Source organism: Eriocheir sinensis, chromosome 66 (assembly GCF_024679095.1).
Source record: "Eriocheir sinensis breed Jianghai 21 chromosome 66, ASM2467909v1, whole genome shotgun sequence".
NCBI classification, from domain to species: Eukaryota; Metazoa; Arthropoda; class Malacostraca; order Decapoda; family Varunidae; genus Eriocheir; species Eriocheir sinensis.
The window spans coordinates 7,855,518-7,871,868 of NC_066574.1; the positions used below are offsets into that span (position 1 = coordinate 7,855,518).

The window sequence follows — 16,351 nt, forward strand, 5'->3', positions numbered from 1 at the left end:
TCAGCAGTTACGTGGGCGGGTACGTGGCTTGTTAAAAGGGGAGCGTCTGCCATGTTCTAAGATATTATCAGAGGATCACCATTTTCTCACAGGTGATGTGTACCTTGAGTAGGAACATCATGTACAGTTTTGGTGAAGATTTGTTGAAAAAAAAAAATGAATTTTTTTTCAAAAATTTCAAAATTTTGAAATTGAAAAAAAGCATATTTAGAGTTTAGATAGCTCAAAAATAAAAAACACCACTGGAACGGGCATACAAAATAAGTGTATTCCTAGAGATTACTTTTCCATTTTTTTTTTTTTTTTTTTTTTTTTGTTTCTTCAAAGTTTAAACTTAGAAAATTTATATAAAAATTTTGATGATGTTTATCCAGATTCTGATCACTAGCATTTATAGCTAATTTTTTTCTCTTTCCAACGCTATCTTTATGTTTGTGCTAGGTCCATAAATAACTTAGAAATATCAAATAAATGCGCGTGTGACCCTGTTTTGAGAAAACGAAGGAAAACTAAATTTATCGATCGCCCATCGATTCTGCTCTCCGATGACAATGTATTGGTAATGAATGTCAATGTAACTCTAACCCTGTGTAAAAAAATATCCTCTATTGCAAAAATTACGGACATAAAAGCACTGATTCATGTATGCATATTTTGGCGCGTAAAGCGCTCTGTATGGCAACACTACCAGATATTTAAAGGGCCGCCAGACCGCGCGAGGATTTAAATTTTAAAAAACTAACCTCGCCACGTGACACCCCATTGTATCCCTGGTATGATGAGCCTATAAAGTGAATTTCGAGGAATTAAAAATATTCATCAAAAATACCCCCCCAGACGCTCCCCTTAACCCGTCCGCTGCGATTGGCACGGATTTGGCCTTCACTGGTAGCCTGGTAACATACACTCCCAGGTCTCTCTCTGCCTTTGTGGTGGATAGTGGAGTGTTTCCCATGTGGTATCGGTGTGGTGGATATCCCCTCCCAAGGTGCAGGACTTCACATTTTTCTTCACTAAACTGTAGCAGCCACTTTTTGCTCCACTCCTGTAGCTTGGTGATGTCTTCTGGTAGGAAATCCGCAGTCAAGGGGTTAAGGACTCCCCGCTGGTATAACACGCGGTACTTGTAACATGCAGGTGCCATGGGCGGGAATCGAACCGGGGTCAGCAGCTACGTGGGCGGGGACGGGACCATCGGGGCGTAACACACAAACACTTAGCCTAGAATGCATGGGAATCGAACCCAGTCCAGCAGATACGGGGACTGTGTTCTGGCGAAGGGGTCCCGCCGCCAACACACAGAGCAGCGGACGGACAGAGAATGGTGCTGGCCAGGCGAAGGGTTGCGTCAAACTGAGGAAAGGCAGGGCGGGCGCGGTTGTCCCGGGAACTTTTCTTTGTGTGTGAGTGATAGTTGTTCCGTGTAGTTTGCTTGTTAGCCTGTTGGTGGGGGCGGAGCAGGACTATAGTTAAGGGTCGTGTGTATGTGTGTGTGTGTGTGTGTGTTAAGTAAGTAGTTAACGTTTATTGCTAATCATACATATTACATGATATACAGGACTATAGTTAAGGGTCGTGTGTATGTGTGTGTATGTGTGTGTGTGTGTGTGTTAAGTAAGTAGTTAACGTTTATTGCTAATCATACATATTACATGATATATACATATACACAAATTCATGTTGACATTAGCCACGGTCCGTCGAGGCGAAGCTCCCTGACAGACATCGATTAATTATGGATGAGACGTGGAACTAGACAATAAAAATAGTGTCTAATTATGGTTATATACACAAAGGTGAAATACTGATTATATTCTAGTAGTAGTAGTAGTAGTAGTAGACGTAGTAGTAATGGTAGTGTGTGTGTGTGTTAACGGCCACTTTGAATGTCGTTATGCCCAGGGTGTGGCGTCATGAGACATCCGGGTATCATGAGACATCCCATATCCTAAAGACATACCTGAATTTCGACAAGGTACCGTGTCTTTTGTCGTCTGCTTGTCAGAATCTGTCCCACTCAAGTTTATTTATTTTATTATGAAAGCAAATTACGACGTGTGTGTGTGTGTGTGTGTGTGTGTGTGTGTGTGTGTGTAACGAGGATATTAACCGTCACTCTTCCTCTTCTTCTTGTGACCTAATAATAAGCCTTCCATCGCTATTTAATTAAGTCCTCAATAGTACTTTTTTCACACTTAGATGCTTTACTTAATTAGTCAGTCTATGATAATATTTTTGGGGTTCCGCGTTGATAAAATAAGGATATGGGATGTCTCACGATACGGGATGACAGATGACATCACACCTTTCACAATATTATACGAGCTAGTTAAACGGACGTGTGTGTGTGTGTGTGTGTGTGTGTGTGTGTGTATGTGTGTGTGTGTGTGTAAGCTATCATGTCCTAATCACGAGACCGATGATCCGAACAAGCTCATTTCAATTATAAATGTCCTGGACGTCTTAAAATGTCCGGGCTATTAACATTTCAGTATATATTTATTTTAGGGTTTGTGTTTTAGGTTTTTCTTATTAAGTTTTCTTTTATCAGAGAGAGAGAGAGAGAGAGAGAGAGAGAGAGAGAGAGAGAGAGAGAGAGAGAGAATTAGTGATTATAAGTAGTTTCGTATCATTATCTAAGTTTGTAAAGTTTTAATATTTTTTCAAACTATTTTAAGCCAGTAACGACACCAGAGTTCCGTATATTTAAGTGACTAGATAAAGATTTTACTACAAATTGGAAACGTTCTTATATTAACGAAATTAGCATTCTTGAATAACTTCCGAATTGAGTATAAGGTTTTGGTTTTATGTACATTTGTGGTCAATAAATATCTATCTATCTATCTATATATATATCTTTCAGTGTGTGTGTGTGTGTGTTTGTGTGTACATATAACCCTTGGAAGGTATTGTGTTTAATAGTCGTTGTCTGGAGGGTCGTCACGTGATATGTAGAGACGTCTGTTCCATTAATATTATCTGCTAACTATAAACTGGATAGGATTTTAATTACACCCTCTCCTGTGGGTATTTGGAGGTAGATAGAGAGAGAGAGAGAGAGAGAGAGAGAGAGAGATGGAAATATCGCAACCAGTACTCTCTCTCTCTCTCTCTCTCTCTCTCTACTTCTCTATATTTTTTCTTTCCTTACTATATTTCCTTTTCCCTTTTCCCTTCCTTGCTGTTCTGCTTTACGCTATCTCGATCTGTCTTTCCCTCTGTTTATTTATCCTTCTTCCTATTAATCTATTTCCACTTATACTTCTGCCTATCTCTCCTGTTATAAACATACTTCTTTACTTCCTCTTTCATTTTGTATTTTTCTTTCTTTATTATTCTTTCTTTCATTCTTTACATAGCATACTTTTTCTCTTCCTTTCTATATCCTTCAGTGTATCTCTGCCTCTTCAACTTCACCTTTCCTGCTCTCTCTATTGCATTTCTCTTCTCCCTCTCTCTGCTACGTTTCTCTGTTGTTCTTGACGTGGCGGCCAAAGGCTTAGTATGTCGTTATTTGAGCACTCAGGGCCCGTTTCGTGGGTTGAGTATGTAGGAGGACACCTACCGAAACGGGTGCAAGCCACTCCCGGTGAGGTATCTACTGGAAGCGAGGAGAGTGCAGCGAGCCTTCCAAAAACCCTTCCTGTGTTATAACTTTCTGTTTCCTAATTGTCTCATCAACACCAGAGAGTAGTTCAGCATGCTCTCTGAAGACAGATCCTCTTCCTTTCCACACCACATTACTTACACGCAACACACACCTTGGCCTCAAAAATTTTAAATTCACAATGGCGTATTTAATAATAGTGTCTCGGGGTTCCCTCCCAGGACTCCCCTTTTGGCTGCTGACTTGAGAGGTGTCTTGATAACTTCTCAGACTTTTTTTTTATCAACTGCTGCAACATTTGCGGTCTCCATTCCAACTGCCATTCTGTGGAGCACCAGCTGTCCTCCACTAAACCTCACCGAAACACAGCTTTCTGAGGCTACTGACAGCAACCTCTACTCTGTTCCCTCCTACTATCTCTGTCCTAAATTTCAATCCAAAGCTGGATGTTGCGCCTACGTGTGCAACGACATCACTTGCTCTCGTGCCCACGACCTTGACTCTTCAGAATTTTCCGCCATCTGGCTAAGACTTCATTGTCATTCTATCTGAATTTTCCACCATCTGGCTAAGACTCCATTGTCATTCTATTACTAAATACATCTGTGCTGTTGTCATTCTATTACTAAATACATCTGTGCTGTTTATCTCTCACCTAACTCTACCAACTATGTAAAATTTTTTGACTACTTGAATTCCAAAGTGGAGCACATCTTGACCCACTCTCCCTTCGCTGAAATCTCCATCCTAGGAGATTTCAATGTTCACCACCAGCTTTGGCTTTCATCATATTTCACTGACCAGCCTGATGAACAAGCCTACAGCTTTGCTCTCCTCAACGACCTAGAGCAGCTGGTTCAGCACCCTACACGTATTCCCGACTCTCTTGGAGACAGGCTCAACATACTAGACCTCTTCCTTACCTCTAACCCATGGGTTCTCAAACTGGGGTACGCGTACCCCCAGGGTACGGGGGAGGAATTTTGGGGTACGTGACTGGTTTTTCAAAACACTTCGTTTTTTTAATGTGCAAACCTATATGTAGGTAAGTGGCCTACATGTGTTAGGCTAGACTAAACCACCAGATGTATATATCCTTCGCTAGGTGACAAGACTACAAGGAAGCTTGGGGAGTTTTATCATTTGAGAGAAAGCTGTTTCGAACTACACTTGCCACACAACCTTGCAAATTGATGTATGTTTGCTTGTTCGTCTGCTTGTTGGTTAGTAAATGCATTGCTGTACCAAGCCACGTGTACGGTGGGGCGGTGTTGGTCTATTAAGAACATAAGAACATAAGAACGCAGGAGTCTACAAGACGCCGGTAGGCCTGTACGAGGCAGGTCCTTTGACCCTAAGCTCCCATGTATCTAACCCCACATAATATCGCTGTCCATGAATTTATCTAGTCTAGTTTTGAATGTGACAATTGTATTGGCACTCACCACATGACTGCTAAGTCTAGCAGTCAGAGATGACATAAGAGTGGCCCTTTCAAAGACTGTACCGAGGATTAACTTGTTAGTAGCAAAGGAACAAGCCCAACCATCTCACTGAATCAGCATATGTTTTTCATGATAGTCTCACACAGTGACTATCAGTAAGTAACACTTGCTACAAATGAATAGTTCTTGATACCACTTGCTCACAATCACTCCTATTTCAATATATATATATATATATATATATATATATATATATATATATATATATATATATATATATATATATATATATATATATATATATATATATATATATATATATATATATATATATATATATATATATATATATATATATATATATATATATATATATATATATATATATATATATATATATATATATATATATATATATATATATATATATATATATATGTGTGTATATATATATATATATATATATATATATATATATATATATATATATATATATATATATATATATATATATATATATTTTACCAGTACAGACAGGACGGTAAGAAGGGCAATAAGAGACCCTGGTGATGATGCGAGTATATATTTTCTCGATCAAACCTGTCGAGCAAAGTTGAACACATCAGAATACGTATCTTTCCGTTTCCGTTATTCTTGATCATATATGGGCATGCAATTACTGGACTAAGGTGTATACATTATGGATCTGGCATGGAGAGAACACACTGTCGTCCTACTTACACGTTCAGGGTCTGTTTGAAGCTTCTCGTCACTTTACGTTACTGTAGGGAGGGCGGAGACACGATCACACACGTCCAGCCAGGACACCGTTCCTTAACTATCTCCCTCTCGACTATCCTCCCTGTAGCGCCTCCGCTGTAGGTCATGTAGATCATGACCCCAACCATACCAGGGCACTTCTTGTGGCGTTCCTTGTCCTATCGGGAGGCCCTGCTGACTGGTCATAACACTTCGGAGAGATTTATTACCCGTGTGAGTCGCCTCCCTTACTCCTTCTCCCTTTTCTCTATCTTCCATTTCCTTCCTTTCTTTCTTAACCTTCACTTACGTATGGGCTTCGCTAGCGGGCAGTAAAACTCCCCCCTTTGGGCGGGCACGCACGCCCAACCAAACCAAATCAGAAACCAGCAAAGACAAAAGGCGCGCCAGTAAAGTGCAGTAACAGGACAGTGTGCTCGCACCATGGGCCGGAACAGAAAACCTAGAAACTACGAACAAAACACAAGCGGGAAGACACCAAGAGAACTAGTTCCTATCCAGACCTTCTAGGAAACAGAGTTTAGTTACTGGCCTCACTAGCACATTCCGTGCTGTTCTTACTTTAACCTGCCGAACAATGCCGTCAGTCCCAGGCTTCACGTGCACTATTCTGCCCAGTTTCCACTGATTTCGAGGGACCCCTTCACTGGCCACAATGACCAGGTCCCCTCTCTTGAAGTTCCTGCGCTCCTTAATAGGACCCGACCTCAGGCGTAGGCGCGGTAAGTATTCCTTTAACCAACGCTTCCAAAACTGATCCGCGAGGTACTGTACATGTTTCCACCTCTTGCGGAACTGCTCTTCGGTCGATGCGCCTCCCAGCGGTGGGCTGCAGTGCGTCCCAGCGCGCAGGATGTGGTTTGGGGTCAGCGCTTCCAGATCACAAGGATCCTCCGATGCTGGTGTGAGGGGGCGGCTGTTGATCACGGCCTCAGCTTCACAGAAGAAGGTATGGAGTCGTTCATCATCTAGGACTTGCGAACCCACGATGGCACGAAGGACCTTACGAACAGTTCTGATTTGCCGCTCCCATATTCCTCCCATATGAGACGCCTGATGGGGATGGAAGGTCCACTCAATATGCCTCGTAAGGTGGCGCGCACATGATCATCTTCACTCCAAGTCCGTGCAACGGCTCTAAGTTCCCTTTCAGCGGCGGTCATGTTTGTCCCATTGTCAGATCGAAGACGCGTTGGTACTCCCCGTCGCGCGGAGAACCTGGTCAAGGCGTTAAGGAAAGCATCTGCGTCCATTGACATCAAGACTTCTAAGTGAACTGCCCTTGTTGCCATACAAGTGAAGATACATCCCCAGCGCTTCAATGGCGCGCGGCCTCGGCCTTGTTTAACTAAGAACGGTCCAAAACAGTCTACACCCGTGGAGGAGAATGGAGCCGCTCCTGGTGTTACTCGCTCCTCTGGCAAGGGAGCTTGCCTCTGGTGAGGGGTCTTCCAGTTGTTCCGTCGACACACGAAGCAGCGCCGCAATATTGTATCAACCTTTCGTCTGATCTGTGGCACCCAGTAGTTTTGCCGCACTAATGCCACGGTGTGTTCCCGTCCCGAATGGCCAGCCACCGTTTGATGTACCTCTCGTATGATGAGTTCCGTCACTGGATGCTCTCGAGGTAACAGGATGGGATCGTCTTGAGTCTTGAGGTGACCACTGGATAGGCGGCCCCCTACTCTCAGCAGGCCTTCTTTATCAAGCCAGGGTTCTAGAGTGTATATCGTGCTCTTTCGTGTAATGGGCGCACCGTGTTGCAGGGTCTCAAGTTCAGCGGCATAGTGCTCCTGTTGCACCTTCCGAAGGATGGCAGTCTTTGCCTGGCGTAGCTGGGGAACCGTGAGTGGTGACGGTGAAGGTCGATCATCAGGTTTTCTTTGTAACCATTCAATGAACTTCTTAATCCATGCAACGCCCTTTTGTAGGCGATACCAAGAAGAATAGTGTGTCCACAACAATCCCAGATCTTTACCTTCTGTTGGAACGTCCGACCTGTGAGTGCCCGTGGCAGTTGAGCAGCTTATGACTTCCGGGTCAGACACCAGGTCGGCAGGTAACAGAGGCCGGTCAGGCCATTGGCTTTCTTCCAACCACAGAAACGGTGGCCCCGTTAACCATCTGCTCTGTTGAGTCATCTCTGATGCCGACAGACCTCTTGTGGCATCATCAGCCGGGTTCAGCGCCGTCGGCACATGTCGCCATTGACTCCGGATGAGATGTATCCCTGATGATTGACACCCTATTGGCCACAAATGTGCGAAAGCGTCTCTGTATTTGCTATGTACTGGAGCACTAACATGCTGTCAGTCCAAAAGATCGATTTCTGAACCCGTGTATCAAGCTCCTTTGTAGGTACTGGTCCATCTTAACGGCCAGAACTGCTGCACACAACTCAACCTTGGTATGGTTTGTTGCTTCAAAGGGGCTAGCTTAGCCTTGCCACACACAAATGCACAATGGACACCGTTAGAGCCGGCAAATCGCAAATAGGAAACGATTCCATATGCCTTCTGGGACGCGTCACAAAAATGGTGAAGCTGTGCAGGATTTGTGGTTTCCGACATATCTCGCGTGTAGCAGCGAGAAATGCTCAGATGAGCGAGTTCCTTCAGTCCGCTCTTCCATAGGTCCCATTCTCTCCTATTCCCTTCTGTCAGAGGCTCATCCCAATCCTTTTGTCTTCTGCACTCATCTTGGAATATCATCTTTGCTCGAATAGTATAGGGGCTCACAATTCCCAGCGGATCGTAAACCGAGCTGACTACGCTTAGTAACCCACGCTTCGTTGCGAGTTTGCTTCCTGGGTTGGCGCTAATAGCCAGTTGGTCAGCTTGTAGGTCCCATCGAACTCCTAAGGCCCTCTCTGTCGGCAGTGTCTTGTGACTGAAGTCGATCTCCTTCACTTCTGCATGCCTTTCTTGTACTGGTATTGAGGCGAGCACTTCCTTGTCATTGCTCATCCATTTGGTGAGTCTGAATCCTTTCGCTGCGAGCACCACTCGCAGATGCCGTGACAGAGTGGAAGCTTCGTGGGCAGCATTCACAGACAGTAACAGATCATCCACGTAGAAATTCTCCTTTGCATGCTTGTGTACCTCCGGATATTCTCGCTGCTTATCCATCAAGGCTCTTTGCAAGGCGTAAGCTGCGCATGAAGGGCTCCACACGCCACCAAAAGGGTGAACTGTCATCCTGTATACGCATGGCCTCCGAGATAAGTCTCCTTCAGTCCACCAGAGAAACCGCAACGCGTCCCGGTGTTGAGGTGTAACCTTGATCTGGTGGAACATCGCCTCAATATCCGCCATTATTGCCACTTGGCCTTGTCGAAAGCGAAGTAAGATGCCGAGCAGTTTGTTGGTTAAATCAGGGCCTTGCAGTACTTCGCTGTTGAGGGATGTGGAATCATATATTGCAGCACAGTCGAAGACTATGCGTACCTTCTCTGGCTTGTTAGGATTGAACACCGGGTGGTGTGGCAAGTACCAGGCGTAATCTGGGTTGACGGTAATTTCTCCTGCTGGAACTAGCTCCGCGTAACCTTTATCAAGTAGCTGCTGAACCTCGGCCTTGTATCTATCATGGAGGTGCGGCTGCTTGAGAAGGCGTCGCCGTAGGGCCGCCAATCGTTCTTCTGCCATGACCCGGTTATCAGGGAACTTGGGTCGTTCATTTCGGAATGGAATAGGCAGTTGATAGTGGCTGTCAACCAACCTGATCGAAGAACTCCATAACTTTAATACTCTTTTGTCATCCACTGAAAGAGCCTTCTCTTCATTGTGCTTTGTCCCTTCTGTTTCTGTCTCTAGCTCCCAGAAGCGTCGAACTTGCACCTCCAACGGGCTGTCCCTCCTCTGCGGTACCCGTAGGCCTACATTGCATCCCGATGTCGCGCTTAAGCGTGGGTATCCCAGAGGCCCATTCACTGTCCAGCCCAGTTGTGTGCGAACCGCAAAGGGAGCACCATCACTTCCTCTCCGAGTCTCTAGCGGTTCCAGTGCTTGAGGATTGTCCAATCCAATCAAGAGCTCAGTAGTAATTCCAGTATCTGTATCTGGAGGTAGCTTTATCCTCTGCAAGTGTTCCCATGGCTCTATGTCCTTCCTTGAGGTCACTGCATCCTTCAAGGCCGTTGGGAAGTCCGGTCTTACCAGTACCCTGTGTAACGCCAGGGCACGGCTCCATTTTCGCATTCCCACACCCTTGACCTCAAGGTCCACCTCCTTAGTAGGGCCACTCTCCTCCCCGCAAAGAGTATCCAGTGTTATGTCAATCGGCCTGCCCTCTGCACCCACCAGCATCTGAAGACGTTCAGTGCAGAATGACCTGTTACTGCCGGAGTCTAAGAGTGCTCTTGTGCGGTGCCCCCCTGTGGAATCCTTCTTCGCTTTTACCAACACCTCCACTACGGGCAGGGCGATTTTGTCCACTGGCAGTCATGCGTCCTCTTGTCTTGCATATCCTGCCTTGTGTTTTACCTCCGGGGTGTATAACGTCACAATCCTCTCAGGTTCTCCATCCTTTCGCTTTTCCGGCCTATGCAACCATCTTGAGTGCTTCTGCGTACATCCTTGTAGGCCACATACTTGCTTGGGCACCATTCACTGGCAGTGTGGCCAAGGCCCAAACAAATATAACAGGCTTGGGCTTTCTTCGTTGCTTCCCAGCGCTCTGCCACGCTCATAAAGCGAAAGTCCCAGCATGCAAATAATGGATGGTTCCTGTTGCAGAGAACACACGGAGTTGGGTTTTGCCTCTTGTCATTTTGGTTTCTCCTGCCGGGTGGCCATCCTGCTGTTGATGCAAAGCCCATGGCCCTCCTTTTCACCGTGGCATCCTTGCTGTCCTCCTCGGCCTTTCGCTTTATGGTACTTCCTGGCCACCGCCTTCGGCCTTATTGTCAGCGTTTTGTGTCCCTTTCTTCTCGCCATCTCCTGTGTCTTGCTGAAAACCTGCTGCAGTTTTCGACTGTATATCATCAATAGGTCACGAAACCACTTGATTCCGGGTCTCGAATCCCTTTTAGTTTTATATTTGAGTAATTGGTCCTCATAACGCTCCCGTAGCTTACCAGTAAGTCGATTCGCCAAGTTCGAAAGAATACCAAAGTTGTCCAGATCAGCCTGCCTGCCAGCCAGTTGCAGGGCAATGAATGTATTCCACAATTTATTGATAAACTGATCGAGTCCCCTTTATCGGTGTCTTGTATCTGTGGCCCGTGCTGAAGCTCGTGGATGGCTTCATCCATATGATCCTGCGTGCTTCCTAATCTCTCCTGGAGCATTTCCATGGCCTCTTTATAGCCTTCCTCGGGATCTAATTGAGTGTACATGACCAAGGCGTCCTTCATTTCTTCGCCTGTGCATGCCGCTATGAGCATTTCTAACTTCGCTTTTGGACGAACAGGGTGGCCTTCCAAGTAACCAGTGAAACGCCGCATGAATAGGGCGAATTCTTCCCTGGACTCGCCCGAGAACGTGGGCATGGCCGGCTTGGGCCTCTCAATAGTGGCAATGATTCGCTCCATGCCCTTCTCCCACTTATTGGCGAAATCGTCAGCCGACAGTGGTTCCTTGGGCTCTGTAGCTGAAGGGAATCTTTCTTCCGAGTCAGGCTGCTGTTTCCTTACACTCCTTACACTCAGAGTGGGCGAGGCATTCCTGCCAGAGGCCGTCTTGCTTATGATTTGTCCTTGACCTTTATTCCTTTCGAGAGCGTCACTCGTGCTTACTGTTGAACCATCGTCAGAATGCGATGCCTTGACACAAAGCTGTCGCTCCTGGTTCAGCGGCTCCACCGGGCGCTCTTGTGTTATGTCCATGTCTCTCTCTCCTCGTTGTCCCCTTCTCTCGGAACCTTCTTGTGTCTTCACTTGGAGCATGGCTTGTGCTATTCCCCTTTCGATCTGCTCCGTGAGACGCGCCGCGAGGCGCTCCTCTAGACCACAGATAGCTTCAGAAAGCCTCGAAAATTGAAGTTCCTTCCCTCCAGTCTGGTTGTTCAACTCATCAAAGTCGTCATCGTATTTGTCCAGCTCACTTTCATCATCGCTCTGCACCTGCTCTTGAAGTTGTAGAGCCAAGGCGCCATCACCATTGTTAGTTTCTACCTTCTCTGGCGAGCTCTTCGAGGGTTCTTCTCCGTGTGTCTGCATTGTTTCCTGGGAGTCTTCTTCGGGATTCTCCATTTTCCTTTCCCTTTCTGTGACCTCCCTTTCAGTCCTTTGGTTCTTTCTGTCGTCTCGGGTAAGTCTTCTCCGGGCTCTGTTGCCCTTTCTGTACCCTGTATTAGTTGCCCTTTCTTGCCCTTTCTATAAAATATTTTCTGGGCTCTCCGGGCTCGGGAAAGGTCTCTCCGGGCCCTGTTGCCCTTTCTGTACCTTCCCGTTTATCGGTTGCGCTACTATTTTACCTTTCTGGGCCTTCTTCCTGACCCTGGAAGGCTTCTCCGGGCCCTTTCCCTTTCTGTTCCTTCCCTTGTATCTCTCGCGCAACCCTGCTCCTTTCTCTGGGCTTTCTATCTCAGGGAAGGCTTCTCTGGGCCCCTTTGCCCTTTCCGTTCCTTCCCTTGTATCGTCTGTGCACTCTGTTCAATGTCCAAATTCAACCCAAATTCCCGAACGCCAGCCATAAACCTCTGTTTCATAAAAGGCCTTCACAATTCCTATGGATTTCTCGTCCTATGTGTTATGACCACTTTGGCGGGCGGTCACCTGTATTACCCGTGACTAGCGCTAAAGTCGTCAGTCTGGCACGATTTCCTGCGTGTCAGCTAACCCACCTACAACACAAGCTATGGCAGATTATACACTAGGCGCTCTCACGTGCACCGCTGGTATAGTTTCACAGTTTCACAGTTCAAAGTCCTCACTCTGATAAGTTTCTCTGACCAGCACTACAGTCTGCCACGACTTCCTGCGTGTCAGCTAACCCCACAACCTCACATACAACACATGCTATAACCGATTATGCACTAAGCACTCTCACGTGCACCGCCGGTATCGTTTCACAGTTTCACAGTGCGCTGAGGTCAGTATGTCGTTGCTAAAAGGCGCCGCCAGGGCAAGCAACGCCTTCCGTGTCACTGTGTTATAACACGGCACAAAAGAACAGTCATACCTTGTGGGAGTAGCTAACTTGGGCCAAACAGTACGTGCCGATCCCGTAGAGTTTCGTCAATGGTCGTGTCGTCCTCGCGGAACGTCGAAGCTGCCTCGCGGCGCGCCGTCCTCGCTCGCTCCAACGTCAAGCCACTCGCAGCCGCTGAGAGCCTCGGCCGCTCGTCCTCGCCTCGACCAGCGCCGTCCCACGTCCACGGCTCCGCCCGCCGTTGGCCTCGTCGTCTCGTCGTATGGCGTGCTGACCACGTGTTTGATTTTTACCGCCAGTACAGACAGGACGGTAAGAAGGGCAATAAGAGACCCCTGGTGATGATGCGAGTATATATTTTCTCGATCAAACCTGTCGAGCAAAGTTGAACACATCAGAATACGTATCTTTCCGTTTCCGTTATTCTTGATCATATATGGGCATGCAATTACTGGACTAAGGTGTATACATTATGGATCTGGCATGGAGAGAACACACTGTCGTCCTACTTACACGTTCAGGGTCTGTTTGAAGCTTCTCGTCACTTTACGTTACTGTAGGGAGGGCGGAGACACGATCACACACGTCCAGCCAGGACACCGTTCCTTAACTATCTCCTCTCGACTATCCTCCTGTAGCGCCTCCTGTAGGTCAGGTAGATCATGACCACAACCATAGCATGGCACTTCTTGTGGCGTTCCTTGTCCTATCGGGAGTCCCTGCTGACTGTTCATTACAATTAGGAGAGATTTATTACACGTTTGAGTCTCCTCCCTTAATCATTCTCCCTTTTCTCTATCTTCCTCCATTTCCTTTCTTTCTTAACCTTCACTTACGTATTATATATATATATATATATATATATATATATATATATATATATATATATATATATATATATATATATATATATATATATATATATATATATATATATATATATATATATATATATATATATATATATATATATATATATATATATATATATATATATATATATATATATATATATATATATATATATATATATATATATATATATATATATATATATATATATATATATATATATATATATATATATATATATATATATATATATATATATATATATATATATATATATATATATATATATATATATATATATATATATATATATATATATATATATATATATATATATATATATATATATATATATATATATATATATATATATATATATATATATATATATATAATATATATATATATATATATATATATATATATATATATATATATATATATATATATATATATATATATATATATATATATATATATATATATACACACACTTTAGTTACATTTTCGTATTTTTATTCGTCACACGCAAGGACTTTCTTGTAAGTTAGCAGTTACTAACAACTTGTTAAAAGCCTTAACAATCACCATTACGTCACAGTCACAGTCACCTTTTTTAGTTCTATTTTATCTTTTTTTCACGCTTGGGATGCTAGTCACTGTAAGGGCCGCCGGCAACCCTCACATGTGTGTGTGTGTTTCTGTGTGCGCAGGAACACACGCCACCGTGGCTACCACTTATCCACGCGTGATGCTTCACGTGAGTTGCCGATGCACGCTTCGAGCCCGCGAGGAGAATCGGTGGTGTTGACTGATCTCCGTCTTGTTAGTAACTCAGTGACCTCCAGCCTTCTGCAGGCAACATACATCTACTCCACTCTGCTGAGGTTCTCATTTAGAAGACATCACTTTCGTGGGCTGAAGTGATTCTTTCTCTGCCTGTTCAAGCCGCTGTATAGTGAGGGGACGGAACTCTTATCCTGCCGCCTCTGGTCTCGTCTTGAGCTGTGCTACGTTACATCTGTGCTACTGTCACGACCCCACACCAGGTGATCTTTAACCTTGTTCTATTTAACCTCCCCACAGTGTTGGCCTAAAGGCTGTGTTGTTGCTATACTTTAACTACTATAGTGAGGTTTAATAGCCGGTTATATCACTGTTACGTGTTTTGGGGAGTTCATTATTGATGTTTGTTACACCTTTGTGGTGATTGTGTGCACAGTGTCCTCGGTTGTCCTGATTGACTTCCGTGTATACGACTCCGCATCAGGTAAGTCTAACCTTCTCTATCATTCCTCTCCCGTGATTATTAGTGTGCTCTTTTCTTAGCTGCCTGTAATGTGATTACTATTTAGGTAGTGTCATTTGTGTGGAGAGGATGCTAGACGGTTAGACTACTGTACGTGTTGGAGGAGTTATGTTTGTGTTATTAACTTATTTAATAAACCTAAGGTTAAGTTAGCAAGTGTTTGCCTTCCCACTTCCTGAGATACCTATCATTTTCTATCTTGAACCTTCGGCATTGGAGGCGAACGTAGCTCTCGCAATCTCTAAGCCTTTACAGTCACACAGTCACTTCCCCATGAGTAACCAGTTATAAGCTGTAAATTGTGGCTCAAATTCAGTTATTGGAAAATTGCGTGTAATGTTTATTTTTTTTCTAATGCAATCACACCCATTGACTCTACTACACCATTACTAATTACTATATAGCTGCAACTAACTCTATGCAACGCTAGTGTAGTGTCGCAATGGGTTAAAAAAGAGTATTTTAGTAAATGGTAGCAGTTAATTACATAGTATTTGATTATGAACGCAACTAGTTCCTATCAGCGCTAGCCCATAGGTTCAATGACTGAAAATATTTGTCTACTCCACATGTGTAATACAATTTATACTTCAGAAACCAACTTGGGCCCGAATTCCTCAATCTTACCAGCCACGCCTCCGGTATCTCTCGCATTTACCGGGGCGCTGCCAGAGCTGCGGCATCTTTCAAACACTGCATTATCACCGGCATGGCAACGCTCCGGTAACTCGCACCCTAGCAACGATTGGTTGGGCTGGACAGCCAATCACGTGCGACCTTTGATGCTGTATTTCACGTGTCGTTTGTTACTAAAACAGACTTCAAAATCCAGACCTGTGTATTGTACAGGCGTAAATACTGCCTTAAAACAAATAATTAGCGTGGTGATCCCTCAATTAGATGCGTTTTTTACGAATGAATGCACGTTACTTGTATATTTATTCTTGAAATAAAAATATACTTGCTTATGTAGCCTATTCTGAACATTTTTGTTACCTTCATAGTTTTCCGTCGCCAACACCTGCTGCGTGCCTCTCTATCACAAGACTGAGTATTACTCTAGTGTTTGCCCACACTCACCCCTCGCAACCAAAACTGGCTAGGGGGCCATTGCCATCACGCCTCACTGGTGCAGCCAAGCAATGGGCGTGGGCGTGGGAAGCTGTGGCTGCTGAGGTGAATGGCGAGATGAGTGGCTTCGTGAGTAGTGTGGAGGAGGTCCGAGCAAAATTTTACGACATTAAACTCCACAGCAAGAATA

At 44.7% G+C, this 16,351-nt stretch overlaps 1 long non-coding RNA gene across 1 annotated transcript; it reads right to left on the reverse strand.

Moving 5' to 3' along the window:
• Nucleotides 1-13,267: 13,267 nt before the first annotated feature.
• On the reverse strand, nt 13,268-13,547 carry LOC126987829 (uncharacterized). Its single transcript, XR_007741237.1, has 2 exons — nt 13,443-13,547; nt 13,268-13,301 (listed from the first exon to the last, which is right to left on the reverse strand). It is a non-coding gene; the product is annotated as an uncharacterized LOC126987829 (long non-coding RNA).
• Nucleotides 13,548-16,351: the final 2,804 nt, after the last annotated feature.